This window comes from Achroia grisella, unplaced genomic scaffold (genome assembly GCF_030625045.1).
Source record: "Achroia grisella isolate CSIRO2021 unplaced genomic scaffold, CSIRO_AGI_Agris_v1 utg1245, whole genome shotgun sequence".
NCBI lineage: Eukaryota > Metazoa > Arthropoda > Insecta > Lepidoptera > Pyralidae > Achroia > Achroia grisella.
Window position 1 is genome coordinate 2,339,666 of NW_026712606.1, and position 15,639 is coordinate 2,355,304.

A 15,639-nucleotide genomic window follows, 5' to 3' on the forward strand; every position below is an offset into this window, starting at 1 on the left:
TATCATTGTATGTCTATATTAATTTTAGTAATATGTACTAGTGGAAATTACATATATATTAATTTTACATTTTCAATACAAATTTAGGTTTGTTATCAAAACCAAAAAAACAGTTTTATACAAATTGAATATTGTCATTTATTTTGTTAAAAATTGTTACTATTCTATATATGTATATATATATATATATGTAATTAATATGTTAGGATATGTAATAATAACTCTGGACAACACACAGCGCCATCAGGTCTCAGACCTACCGTACTAGACATCTTACCGGCGGTTTGTGTTGCCAGTAACTATTTTCAAATCTTCGGTTATATTTATTTTATTTATAAAAACAAAAAAGACGTGAAAACGGAGAGTCTGTTATCACATAAGTATAAAAAAGTTTCCGTAAAAATAATAGTAATATGATTTATTTATTTCTCCTCACAAACATGATGGCAACAATACATGAAGTAGGTATTTGTTTGGTTTAAACGCTTAAATTTATTATTATAACTGATTTGCTGTGAGGAGCTGGTGTCTGAAATAAGTACAACCTTTAATACAGATCACCAGGCCCCCAACCGAAAATGTGATAAAAAGTTAAATGAATTATGATGCTTATACTACACTAAATAAATTATAATCAAACAATGTTTAAAAATACAAAAAAAAAAACGAAAAAAATATACACAAATTAAGATAGAAAATTTTTCTGCACAACCCAAGACTGATCACATATAAGCAATCATAATATAATATTGCATATCACGCAAACCATTCTACAGCGATTCATAGAAGGCCAATAGCGTTGATTAAATCATCGATTATAGCTGTAAATTGAACATCGCCCAATGCTGAAACCAATTTCAGTAATTTCATTTAGCTAAGTTGACCTAATCCAATATTCTGATTTCCGTAGATATATTTATATATAAATATTGTAAATTGTATTGTATTATATGTAACTTATTTATTATAAAAATATACAATTGTAATAGCATTAGTCACTATGTAACAAGTATATTTTGATAAATATGGAAATTCATTTAAATGTAATTATACTAGTATAATAGTATAGATAACATACATAACCGGTTATAATTGTATGTTACAGTACAGGAATATAGTGAAAAATACTGTGACTGCACTTTTAAATTTGCCGTATTATTAAAGTACAAGTAGCAGTGTTGTCTAGACTAAAGAAAATATATTGTCTGGACGACGTCATATGGATTTCCCAAACTAACTTAAACTAGCTACGAGTCCCGGCTACGTTGTAGTTTAAAAATAAACATAATATATAGCAAATTATATTACATGGTACAATGTGGTATGTTTTTCAAATGGTGAAAGAATATTTTAAATAAGTATTGTGATACCAGAGGTTATCCAATACATACACACAAACTCACAAAATACGATTTTTCACTTCATAATATTAATGTCAGATATCAGGTTTGCAAATTCTGTGGCAATAATGGTTTTATAAAACCACCAGACTTTCGTTATTAGATCTTTAGGGTCTATATAATGTAAACACAAATAAAAATAAAAAAATGTTGAAGCTTTAAATGGTTAAGCGATTTCCATTAACAAAATATAAACTTCATTAATGGAACTTAAACGAACCTCAAACATGTTTATTGTTTTAAAACTATATACGATACAAAAGGAAGCACTTAGAAATACTTCAAACTTCTAACATCCTATCTCTTGTGTCGGGGATTAAAAATATACAGTAAAGTGCGAATTTCGGACACTGAGGGTTCCGAACAAATACGGAATTTAAATTACTATTAAAAAGTACTTATTTTAAGTTAAATAAATATTATTTCTATTCTATACTTATATACACATGAAAATAAATGTAAATAACTTTTATTTTATTTGTTCGTGCATGGTTTAGACGATTTCTGAAAAACAGCGTCAGTTAGAAACAGCATTATATTCATTTATTTTCTGTAATATTTGCAATAGGCCTTTATCACTTGTAATATTTTAAAGATTTTTTGACTCAACTATTTTTGTTGATAAAAGAGGTCTCTTCGTTTCCGAATTGCAATTATATATTTTTCATGCATAAAATAAAAACTTGTTTATAATCTTGGTTAAAAACCAAACAGTATACGATACGCACTTGTAGGTTTTTAGTTTTAACTAGATAATCTATACAGATTATAGCGAAATTGTAGTACTATAGAAATAAGATTAATTTATTTGTTTTCATCATAAAACTTTGTAAGTAAACACATGGAATACATCCATAAATAATAATGGTGAAATGTGTAGACAGAAAAATGGAGGGCCAAAGTACTCTAGCAAGAAGACTATTCCATTATAAAGAAAAAAGTTCAGCCTGAAGTTGACAGCAACCGACTGCATTCGTGGAGACGGCAGAGCTTTCCAGACGATACAACATTTGTAATAGTCCTTTTACAATCGTTTGTTTCTACGATCGATTTGACACATTGTATATTTACCTGTTGCAGATAGAAATTGTATTAAATACTCACATATTATTATACATATAAACTTGTAAACAATAGCACAAAAACATATAAGTGGTCTTTTATTATACTATATTTCTCACACAATAAAACCCGATAGCAACGGAAGATAGTAGCTAACTGCTAAAATTCGTCACAACGCAATGTAAGTGACTCAGAGTGGACACAAAGTGGGACAAACTCCCAAAATATTCAGACAAAATTTTTAAGCAACAGCAATCTTCTTTGCTGTATGCATTATTTTAATAACAAAATTAATTCGAAGTAGGTCGCTTTGATATTATCTGAACTTTAACTAGCTACGAAAAGAAAAGAGTCCCTAGATTCGCTGTTATATTCTAATACTAAACATTTTTGACAAATCTGATTGAGGTTTGATTAATTATTTTTATAATCCATGGGAGTTACATTTTACTTGTGTTTGCCTTATACTAAAGTCGATACGATATAAATATATTTTCTTGTAAAAAAATTCATAAAAGATATATATTGCTGTATGCTTTATTTGAATAACTAAACTAAATCCATACCGTTGTACTGACGTTATATTACAATTAGTATTGTGTAATAGTTTCTGAGTTATAATATACTATTGTACAACTTTTTCCAACATGTGGTTTTTCACTAACATTGGGCGCATCGCGGGTCGACACCCTAACAGCTCAGTGGGCGGCAAATGGACTCTTGGGCGGCAGTAGCTATAAATATAACTTGTTAACGTTAATAATATACTGTTCTATTTAATTATTGCCTGTTGAAAGAGGAAACGCATAACGCTTTATAGGAAATGTAGGTTACATATTTTCCATTATTGCTTAACATCGTAAAGAATCGAATTTGTTTTGCTATACCTACTCCAACTATAACGTAATATTACATATACGTACATTTCGTAACCGTTGCTTTTTTATTTTTAACACATATTATGTCATATCATTGTTTTCCTAACGACTGTAAAAATATTTAGCATAGATATTTTCAGACATTTACGTGGTAGATTTAATTAAATAATAACATCAATTTTTACATATTAAAACAAAATCGTATGAATGTTAAAAGTACATACAAACGGGAATATTTCATTCAGTAACATTACGACATTGAACCACAATTTCCATGTATTTGTTCTATCTGTTAGGTATTTTGAAGTGTGCAATTCACTAGGTACTTAGCGATGTAATACAACTGCTATAATAAAGTTTTAAAAATTAATACAATACAATGTCTCTGTAATAAGTTAATCTGTATAAATAATAATGTTTTATTCAACAATTATATGTAGTTATAATAATTAAAGAATATGTATTTATATCCTGACAAGGTCGGTCATGGCGCGTTTAAATATGGTTACGGCAGTACTAAGACTCAAAATGCATGGTACCATTACAACACGAGTTAAAAGTAGTATAGAACAACATGGTAATAATGAGTCCTTGGTCCGCCGCCACTGACGACTGAACGGCCTGAATTTTAAATTACTCTTTGCACAGCGAATTTGCTGAGCGAGCCGCGTCGTTGACTGTTTACGAGATACAGCTACATTATTAACCTTATTGATTTTACGTTACGTACCTCCACATCAAAACTGAATTTCAATTGTGTAAACAAGAAGGAATAAATTGGTTTATTTAAAAAAATATAGAAACGGATCTGGATGAAAATATTTGCTTCAGAAAAGCGATTTATTTGTTAACTGAAATATACTTGGACTACCTTGATTTTAAGTTAAAAAAATATTTTTGTGAACTTTGAAAACAAAATCTAATATAATAGAAGTTATAAGAATAATGTTTTCGTTTTAATACAAAAGTACATTCTTATTCATCAATATATTTCATTGAGGAACACAACAGCAATCAAAATGTAGTAACTGAGGTCATTGACAATAGTTAAAAATCTAGTAGCTAGCTATTTTTTGTGTATTATGAGATAATATATAAATATACAAGACATGCGCTTTGTGAACTGTATTTATTATAAATAGAGAAATCAGTCAAACGAAACACCATTTAAAATATTAAACGATATGTCCAAGAGTTTCGTACACGTAAATAGGATTAACGGCTGTTGCTGCACATAATTCCACAGGCGTTGCATGCAGACTACCTGATTTAGAAGCTCGTACATCGGATAGAGCGGTATCGTAGTTGATGTACTGCCATACCATCACACACCCTTCATATGAACGATATATTCCTGGTTTTCTCATGCGCGATAAGCTCATGTCGTTATTATTGATGAGCCAACAAATTAACCCTTTTTAGAACTACAGGGACATGCTTAAAATAATGTAATGTGCGTAATATAATGGTGCATTGCAGTTACACCCAGCGAGTAAACGTTCATTGCTCTTCGTTGCTTCTAATTTTTGTTTACTGAAAACGTGATACGACTTTTATTTCGTTTTATATCATCACAGTAGCATTCAGGGCTTTCATATTAAAATCTTACTTTAACATACCAATGACGTAGTTGTTTTAATTGCACCCTAGGCTAAAGAACGTATATTGCGAACCAGAAACAATCTCATGCTCGTTCACAATCAGAGTATGCAATAACAATTCACATTCCATTTCCTGGTAACAAATTGCCTCCGTATTGGTTTGGTATAAATTCACTTACAATAACGTATACGGTGAATTTGGCGTAATAAATAGGAACAAAACATATCTAACACAATTCACAGGAAGCCATAAAAATTATTAAATAGATTAAGTAAAAAAAAGAAATTACATACATATCGAAAATGTATGGTTTAACTAGCCGACCATGCGATGTCATAAATAATGTTGATTATTTTATGTTTCAATCTGTTTATGCATACATACACTACTGAAATAACAAAATACAAAATATACACATATTAAAATCATAAAAATAAATAAGGTATTGGCAACAAATATATACACATAGGTATGTACAGATATATACACCAGGGATGTTATGGATATGAAATTTCGGATACGGATAGGTTTCGGATATAGGAATGATTATTATACCGGATACGGATACGGATGCGGATATGAAATTATTTCGGATTATCCGTTAGTTTCGGATAATATTTTTTTAGAGGAATTTCAAAAGTAAAATACAAACAGCTTATAAAATGGTTTCATAACGTGTATCAATAGGCTCCGCCCGTATCCGATATTGTCCGACACTTTTATTTCGGATTCGGTTACGGTTACGGATATTTTTTTATATCGGATATCCGATAGTTTCGATTACGGTTACGGATCTCCTTAACATCCCTGATATACACCGTAAAATTACAATAAACAATTGCAATTTGCAATAAACGTCTTATTACAAATATTTGCTTGCAGAATAATTCATAGAGAGATATAATACACAAATACATTATATTATATTTTGTTGCCTTTAATAATATCAAAGTAAATCGGTCACGTAATCACGTTGATGTGTCAAGAACGTCATGAACGGAAACGGGTGGCAGCCTCCGGAAGAACTGCGGGGCCCAGTTTCACGGTTGTCGCACTGATGAGGCCGAGACAATGTCAAAAGGTCCTTCAATATGAACTTACTTTTAAAATAACTTGTTTATTACTAGTACCTGGGGGACCGCGCTTCTAACGACGCCTTATTTTACCAAGAATTATACAGTTAAATTATAATCGATCACGAACCAGCAAAATCAAATTAAGCCAAACTACGACGGAGTCGCTATTAATTATCGATACACCATTAAAAGTTAGGTACATTCACCATACCGGCGACAACTAACAATAATACAAATCCATTACAGTTTTAATGAAAATCAACATTACCATTTGTCAGCCACAGCCAACAGAGTTTAATGTCGAGAGATGGAGAAAAATTGTAGGCAGTGAATGTCACTGCAACTTGGAAAATATATTTCCTACCAAACCAACTACGGAGTCTAATAAGATTTTCGGAAGTAAATGTCACACGCTGTTACGGCCCGAGACGCCGAATTTAATAATACTCCATACAGATGGGTGTAATTCATATTATGTAGTGTGAACTAGAATTTGGTTAGGTGTGATGTGGCAGGACGACCGCGCGGGCTTGGAGAAATTCTAATTAGCGCTAATGGAACTCGTTCACCAGAAGCTAAACTACCTGCCGGGAGCGCAACCCGCATTATTAACATTAACGTTTTATCTATTAATATTATAAAGTTTGTGAGTTTGAATGTTCGGGATAATCACAGCGTACTACAAATCCAATTTTGAAAATTCTTTTAGTATTGGTTAGCCCATTTATTGAAGAATACCATAGGCTATACAACAACACACTACGACGTATAGGAACGGAGATGTTTGACGCATACGAAGTAGTGAACTAAATAAATAGTAAAGGATTAACGCATCAATTTAAAGATATTTTTAGGCAAATGGCGCACAAGCTGACCGTTCATTTAATGGCAAGTGGTATGAAAAAATGATTTTGTAATGCCCGTGATACACCTAAAGCGTTGCCATTATCGAAGACTGAGGTATCATGTCTCCTTAGCCTATAATTTCAATTCCATATCTCCCTTATCAAATCGAAATACAACATACGGCTCGGCGACTGAAATAGGTAAGACAGAGGTTACTACGGACACTATCAAGTCCCAAGCTAAGCAGAGCTTGTGTTACGGGTACTAGACAGCTGATATAAATACATTGATTATTTTGTAAATACATGTACATATTATACATCGATAACACCCAGAACGATATAATCAATCATACTCATGAATACAAGTACCGTACGAAGAATAGAACCCGCGACCATCGGAAGTAAGGCGGTGTGCTAAACCGCTAGACTACCGATACCGTCAATGTATTCAGTCTGTTCGATATAAACTGTACCGTAAAGATATAAATTTCAGCTAAGAACGTTGCAAACGAATGCAAACATTTGACTTGTGTAATAACAGTAGGTACCAGCGCATAACATTCCAATAATTTAGTATCCTGCAGAACTATTCAGAGAATGGCCGGTGATAGCAATGTTCAGATTCAACGATCGAGGTTAGTCACCCTATCTTAAGAGCATAGGGGGTGGGCTGGCAATGAATTCCTAAGTGATGCATACGAGATCCATTCAACTCAGCTAAATGTTCGCCAGTAAACAGCCCGCTTTCATCACACGTTTACTTGTATTTCAGTACCTAGACACATATTAAGTATACAGTACCAGTCACCTTATTCTGTATTTATCCGTAATAATAATATTATTTTCTGTAAAAATTGCACCAAAATCTACTAAATTTGATAACATTTACTTTTCAAGTTTACCTTAAAAAATAATATGACGTTGGAAATACCTCAGTCGTTCTCAAGAGTTTCCAAGGTAGTAAATTATTCCGCGTTACATCAATCAAAATAATTGTAAATAGATTGACCTTATCCTGTAGGTTTATAAATATATATACTTTCTAATTTAATAAAGAGATTTACTTACATTATTATTTTTTAGCTTATTTTAAAAAATAAATACAACCAAAATTTTTAATACAGAAGTATAATATTATTTAGAAACAATATTCGTTTCGTTTTCCCGTCTTTGAACTTCGGATGAACCGGATTACATATAGATGAATTATACTCACCGCTAATACTTCTAAGTTTTTATGTCAATGAATAAAATCCTGTATTTTTAAATTAAAATATAAGTAGAATTTGAAATACATTCAATCTGTAAATTTAAAAACAAATAACTAGATTTGCTGACTATAGGTAGACAAGATACCAGATTTGTTGAAGCTTAATGGATGTAAAAAAGGATTTAGTGATCGCGGGTTTCGAACCCGCGATCACTAAATCCTTTTTTACATCCAACTTACTAAGTTAAAACCTTGTTTGGGAATCGATTCCCAAACAAGGTTTTAACTTAGTAAGTTTAAATATAAATAACGGTAATAAGGATTTTATTGATATCCTAAACACAGCCTCTATCTGTTAACGAACACACGAACTCAGTACGGGGATCCAGTGAGCTCAGTTATGACAAGTTCAATGGGCCGAAAAGGCACCAGGCCCGGTGTAGTGACAGCCGTCTACAGTCGAGTTGACAAAGACACGTCCGTTTAACGTCCAACTCTAACACACGTTAACTGTTGCGGATCACAAATGTATTTAAAAATCAATATAAAGCTCTGCATCTAAGTATTTATTATATAATCTGTAATAATAAGGCGATATAAATACTTATGTAGACAGGTTTTGAAGTAATAATATTTAATAATGTAATATTAAAATTTATATATATAAAATCACAAACCAAATGAGTGTAAGGTGTGGATATTTGGCAATGTTTGCACTTAAAAAACAAGTTATAAATCCAGAAAATCGAAACAATTAATTCTCCAAATTTAATGAATATTCTGGTACTTATACTATACTACATATATATATATTACTTACTTACTAAGTACATTATTCATCCTTACAATTTTAACATACACCCAAAATCAGATCGCGATATAAAATATTTCATTGTTTCTTAAATGTTTCCACCAAACAAAGCTACTTTATTTATTAGGCTACTGGGGCCATAATGTATCCTAAATCAGTACAAAGTTTGCAGAGTAATTACGAATAATACTTACGCCGATACAATCTTTCAAATGACATTTATTTATAGCTATGGAGGGTGAATACTCAAAGGAGATACCCAGTTTTCGGCCCAAAATATAAATAGGTAGGTACCAAAAATTATATATTATATTCCTTTTGAAAATATAAGTAAGTATAGTTAAATGGAAGTTAAACTTCACTTAATTTGATTTTGTAGGAAAACTTTTGTTAACTGTGTCATATGTTGCCCAATGACCTTTCTGTACTAATACAATAAATGAAAAGTGCGTGTCTATGCATCTGTTACATTTTCACGAACTAAATATATTAATAATACAATTACGAGGACGAACACAGGTTACCTTTTGTCTTGAAAATAATCTACTTTGTTTTTCCAATTATTTTGCGTGTTTTGGATAAAGTATTTATATTATTATATTATATAAATAATATTAATCTATCACCCCTATTTAATGGTCACAGATTGTGAAAACGAAGTAAGCGTTGCGATTTCGAACACTAATGATTTCTTGACGATTAACACTGACTGACATTGTGTGGGATATCAAAAGCTGTATAAAATAAAAGTGTATCAATGTATTGAATGACAGACGCTGTAGATCAAAGCTTCGAAGCTTGTACAGTACTAAGAACGTGTAACAGGATTCGATTAATGTAAATTTTATTGGATTTCTTTTTATTCTTGGTACGGCATTCCATTCCATCATTCACCAGCTTTAACATGAAGGAAGTCTTATTTATATAATAAAGAAGAATGCCATCGAATTCAGAACCCTAAATAATATTCTAATGTTAGGTGCATTCTGAAGTAATTAGTTTCTAAGCTATTATATTAATTGTGCTAAAAATTGAAGCTGTCACTAAACATCTGTTTTACTACTATTCTGACACTAGCTGTACCCGCGTCTTCGTCCACGAAATAGTGACCTTGACCAAATAATGAAAAAAATATTTAAGAACGTAACCCAATAAATACCAAATGATAAAGTTTCATCGTTTCATCTTCAAAAATGACGACACTTCCATACATAACTCTTTCAACCCCTTGTAACCCTTCTATCGCATTCAAAAGTAGCCTATGTCCTTTCTCAAGGTCTAGACTAACTGTGTAGCAAATTTCATTTAAATCGGTTCAGTAGTTATAGCGTGTAAGTGAGACTGACAGACAGACAGATAAAGTTACTTTCACAGTTAGAATATTAGTGGGGTATTTTATAAACTAACCCAAAAAATCCAATGGAAAAAGTTTCATAGATCTGGCTTCAAAAATGACGAATTTACCTAAAATCATTCATCCCCTATTTTATTTTACCCCCTTAATAGTAAAAACTTTGAATATCATATTTATTCACATTCTAAATATAAGTTTCAGCCTAAAATATAAGTTTCAAGCTTCCACCTTTAATAATGATGATTCTTACGTACAACCTTGCACCTACCATTTCAACCCCCTTACAACCATTTTTTCGAATCCAAAAGTATCCTATGTGCTTTCTCAAGATCTAGACTAATTGTGTAACAATGTTCACATAAATCTGTTCAGTAGTTTTGGCGTGTAAGTGAGACTGGCAGACAGACAGAATTACTTTTACAAATATAATATTAGTAAGGTACTTAATAAATTTACTCAAAAAGCCAATGAAAAAATTTTAATAGATCTGGCTTCAAAAATGACGATATTACCTTACTATCTTTCATCTCCTAATTTACTTTACCCCCTTAAGGGTAATTTTTTACAAACTTTGAATTTCATATTCATTTATATTTAATCAACAGCCTCAAGAATAAGTTTCAAGCTTCTAGCTTCAAAAATGACGAATTTACATACAAATATTCATCCCCTATTTTATTTTACCCTCTTAAGGGTAACATTTTTGTAAACCTTGATGACCTATTTATTTATATTTAATCAACAGCCTCAGAAATTAGTTTCAAGCTTCTAGCTTCAAAAATGACGATTTTACATAAAAACATTCATCCCCCATTTTATTTTACCCCCTTAAGGGTAACATTTTTACAAAATTTGATGGCATATTTATTCATATTCAATCAACAGCCTCAGAAATCAGTTTCTAGCTTCAAAAATGACAAATTTACATAAAAACATTCATCCCCCATTTTATTTTACCCCCTTAAGGGTAATATTTTTACAAACTTAGTATGCCATATTTATTTATATTTAATCAACAGCCTCGAAAATAAGTTTCAATCTTCTAGCTTGAATAATATCGAATTTACATAAAAAAATTATCCCCTAATTTATTTAACACCCTTAAGGGTAACATTTTTAAAAACTTTGTAAGTTTTGTTTATTTATTTATATTTAATTAGCAGCCTCAAAAATAAGGTTCAAACTTCTAGCTTCAAAAATGACGATTCTTCCATACAATCTTTCATCCCCAATTTCAACCCCTTACAACCCTTTTTTCGTATTAAAAAGTAGCCCTTTATGAGGGTCTAGACTATCTGTGTACAAAATTTCATTTAAATCGGTTCAATAGTTTTGGCGTGAAAGCGAGACAGATAGACAGACAGACAGACAGAGTTACTTTCGCATTTATAATATTAGTAAGGAAGTAAGGATAAGGATTAATACCTCTATACTATCATTAGCATTTTGTAAATGGAATTATGTATCTCGTACGTTGCTAAATCTACCTAATTGGTTGAAATATAGCAGAAAGATACAACTAAATATATATATCGCAATCGTATTACATATCAAGAATCCACTACTTGAGTGCACCTAACGTGATTAAAAATAGCTAACATTCTACTCATTCTACTACAGATCTAATCTGAATACATGAAAGAGAGTTTTATTTTTATGCAGAGGGATATGAAAAAACAGGGTCAGCAATTCAGCATAGACACAAACAGTAAGGCTGTTATGTAGATACATACGTGCGCTCATTGCGTATGGATTCACGTCAGCGAGCAAAGGTTTCAGAGTGTGTGCAATTAGTTCCCCTGCCATACGCAGCTTTTAAAGGCTTTTGCGGGTGTTAGAGCTCAAAACATAATCCGCAGCGCGCAGCGCCTGTCTCATTTAGATATTTACCTACACAATATTGATAGCCCTCCTACAAGATGAATTATAGGGCATGGATTGATAAATTTTACCTACTGTAAATATAGTTGAAGTTGTTTTAAAAAAAAACTGTTTAATTTGTTTATACGGAGATCATATAAAACTACTGAACTGATTTCCCCACAAATAAGGTTGAAATTGTGAGATATCGTATTATTTTTAAATAATCATCAGTACGTGTTTTTGTCATCTAACTCCTCCCAAACTGCTGAACCCATTTGGAGAAAATGTTGTGGGTATATATGTATACACTTCTGGATAATTTGAAAACACTGTTAGATCCGGTGTGGTGACGCTATTTTTTCGGGCAGTAGGTACGTCTACTTTGGAAGTTGAATATATTATCTACTAACCTAATAATATATATATTACCTAATAACACATGTACCTGATGAACTTTTTATTCCAAAATAGCATCTACCAAGGATTTGGCTCATACTCACTGCATACGGTATAGGTACTGTAATGTTACGTGCCAAACACGACGCCCAAAGAGGATTTTAATCCCCCGCTGGAGCATCTTAGGCTCTAGGCACTAGTTTAATTTTACTAGGAATATGCTTCTCTTGGGCTATTCTTAAAAGACACTTTTAAAGATATGTTTAATTGAAACCTACGTAATTATATACTATAATAATATTGCTAAAAATTGAGTTTACATATTCTACGGCCAATTCCTTTACATAAACTTTCTACAATTCAGTGCAGACTGGTAATGAACAGTATTATTTATTTTTCAGAGACACCTTTCACTCGTCGTTATTAGTCGCACTAGTGGATGATATGGTAAAATTCTGATATTTTGATGTACTATGTCAAAATAGAACGCAGAATTTTACCATATCATGTTAGATCTACGTCTTGTTTGCGTAAGCCCTAAGTCTTATTTATGTCGAAGTTAAACTTCCAGTATGATATAACGTCAGACTCCGACGCTCATTCAGAACTGTAATACCGGTAAATCCGGTAAGCTCCAGTAAAGTAATTCTCAAACACAAGTATTTCCGGATTAAGATGACGAGATGCATTTATGGATATATTTTATTTCTTGCTTCAAAATAAATTTTACTTCGACCCTGAATTGGTCAGTTAAGTAAATTATGTATTTTAATTATAAAAGGCAATAACTATTCACCATAAGAAAGTAAAGTAAACTTAAGAGAATTACTTTACAGGCATCAAAAGTCAATATAATCAAGAAAAATATTATATTTAGTATTCTGAAAAGCATTAGACGTTGTAAATTATGGTAAATATTGTGTAGTCATAGCATTTAACAGAATTAAACCCAATGTTTAAATCAACAATTGTATATAGCATTATTACTTACTGCTTCTTCCGGTAGCAATTACCAATTTGCACTAAGTGCCTTGTGCTGTGTTCGTAACAAATAAATAAATTATATAAATCTATAGCTGCCTGTCAATTACTTTTAACAAAATTAAATGAGTAAAATTGTATATAAAATTTTTTTCGTCGCAACGAAAATAATAAAATAAAATTGTTCATCTCTATAACATATTTTTGTCCATATTAATAGCAAATAAACGTTAATACGTTATATATAATATTTAAAAAATGTATTATGCATTGTATTTTACAATGCACTGAATAAAATATTTTTCTTTCTTTCTTTCTATTTATACAAGATCTACATTATCTGAAAAGTAAGAAATACAAGAACAAGTAGTAGATAATATGAAGTAGGCACTCACCAGCGCAACACTGTTGTTGTTCTGTTGTAGCCACCTCAGGATGGCACTGGCTGTAGTGAAATCTGGGCGCGGAGGTGGCGGAATGGCATGTTGCAGAGAGCTGGCTAGCTGCTGGGCCAGCTCGAGGGCGCGACCGCGGGCCGCTCGACCCGACCCATTATTGGTCGTCCCGCCAACTCCAGTACCACCCGCCTCTGTTCAACAAACAATGACATAACTGTTTTATAACCAAATGTTTCACAAATAAAATGAAATCTATAGTACAAATGTATGTATAATATATAAACCTGAAACATATTACAAAACAAAGAGAAAACTGTTTAAAATAATACATTACATATACTAAAGACTAAAAGAAACAGAGTGTCTATTCAGATTAAATTACATGAAACCAATACGGAATAAAATACACCCTTGCAAAAAGAACCATCGAAAATTTATTCATTTTTAGCGAAGATTATTAATTTAGATTCGAAATGCGTATCGAATTAAATACTTGATTTGAATAAATTTATATGTATATCCACTAACAGTGGACGTGAACATGATTCAAATCAATATCAGAATATTACCAACAACTGTGAACCTGGAAGTTAATTTATGCAAGTTTACAGCGAAATGCTCTAAATGGACGAAGTTAGTCAACAACGAAGCAAAAATCGCAGCTTCCAGCTTCAATGCCTATTTTACAAATGAACATAAACGAGTTTCCCATCCATAACTTTGCCTTGTTAACGAAACTTGTAAGTCAACACTCAAATTCATGTTTAAATTTTCGTTATGCTTATTTTCAGCCTTATTCACTTCCCATTAAATTTGGATAATGATTTAGAGAATAAGTTTCCCTTAGATCTGCGTCTAAGCATATAACTTGATAGACTAGTTATATTGTACTTATATTATACTAGCTTTTGCCCGCGGCTTCGCACGCGTTAATTTATCCCCTTAGGGGTGGAATTTATCAAAATTCTTTCTTAGCGGATGCGTACGTCATAACATCTACCTGCATGCCACATTTCAGTCCGATCCGTCCAGTGGGCTGTGCGTTGATAGATCACTACGTCAGTCACCTTTGAGTTATATATATTTAGATTTTAAGAACAGTATATATATAAACATGAGAATACAATAAAATAAACACATTTTTTTGTACATAGGTATACAGTACGCTACTACTAGAGATTAATATTTAGACGGTCAGAATTCAAATTTTCATGTCGACATAATTTCTAGACCACACTAAACATAAATTATATATTTATATGTAAAAATAATGGCTGCACCGACCATGCAACATGGTTGTGAAAGTTCCAAACATTACATTTCCTGGTGAATCCTACACCGCTACTGACAAAACATCGAATAGACGTTATGATCCTACGAATAATCATTAACACTTCCTTTGTACTGAGACTGCCCAACATCAGGTTTTATTCGCAAGCAAGCACAAAAATAACTTTATTAACCACTAATCTGTTACCGAAAGTGATTGATTAATTATAAATATCATGTACACCGGCTTTAGGGATAAGATGGTGCACTGCGTAACGGTCACGTCTATAATGTCTAACATTTTCCACGATTACTATTTACATTAATATAAATTTATGCATGATCGGAACTGTAAAAGACACATGATATCAATTACATGTATTTATTTACGGAAGTTATCTCTCCTCGTACGCGTACATAGGATAACATCCGTAAATTAATTCGTTACTGTTCAATTTAGTCGTGTAATTCTAGAAACATCATCATGTAAT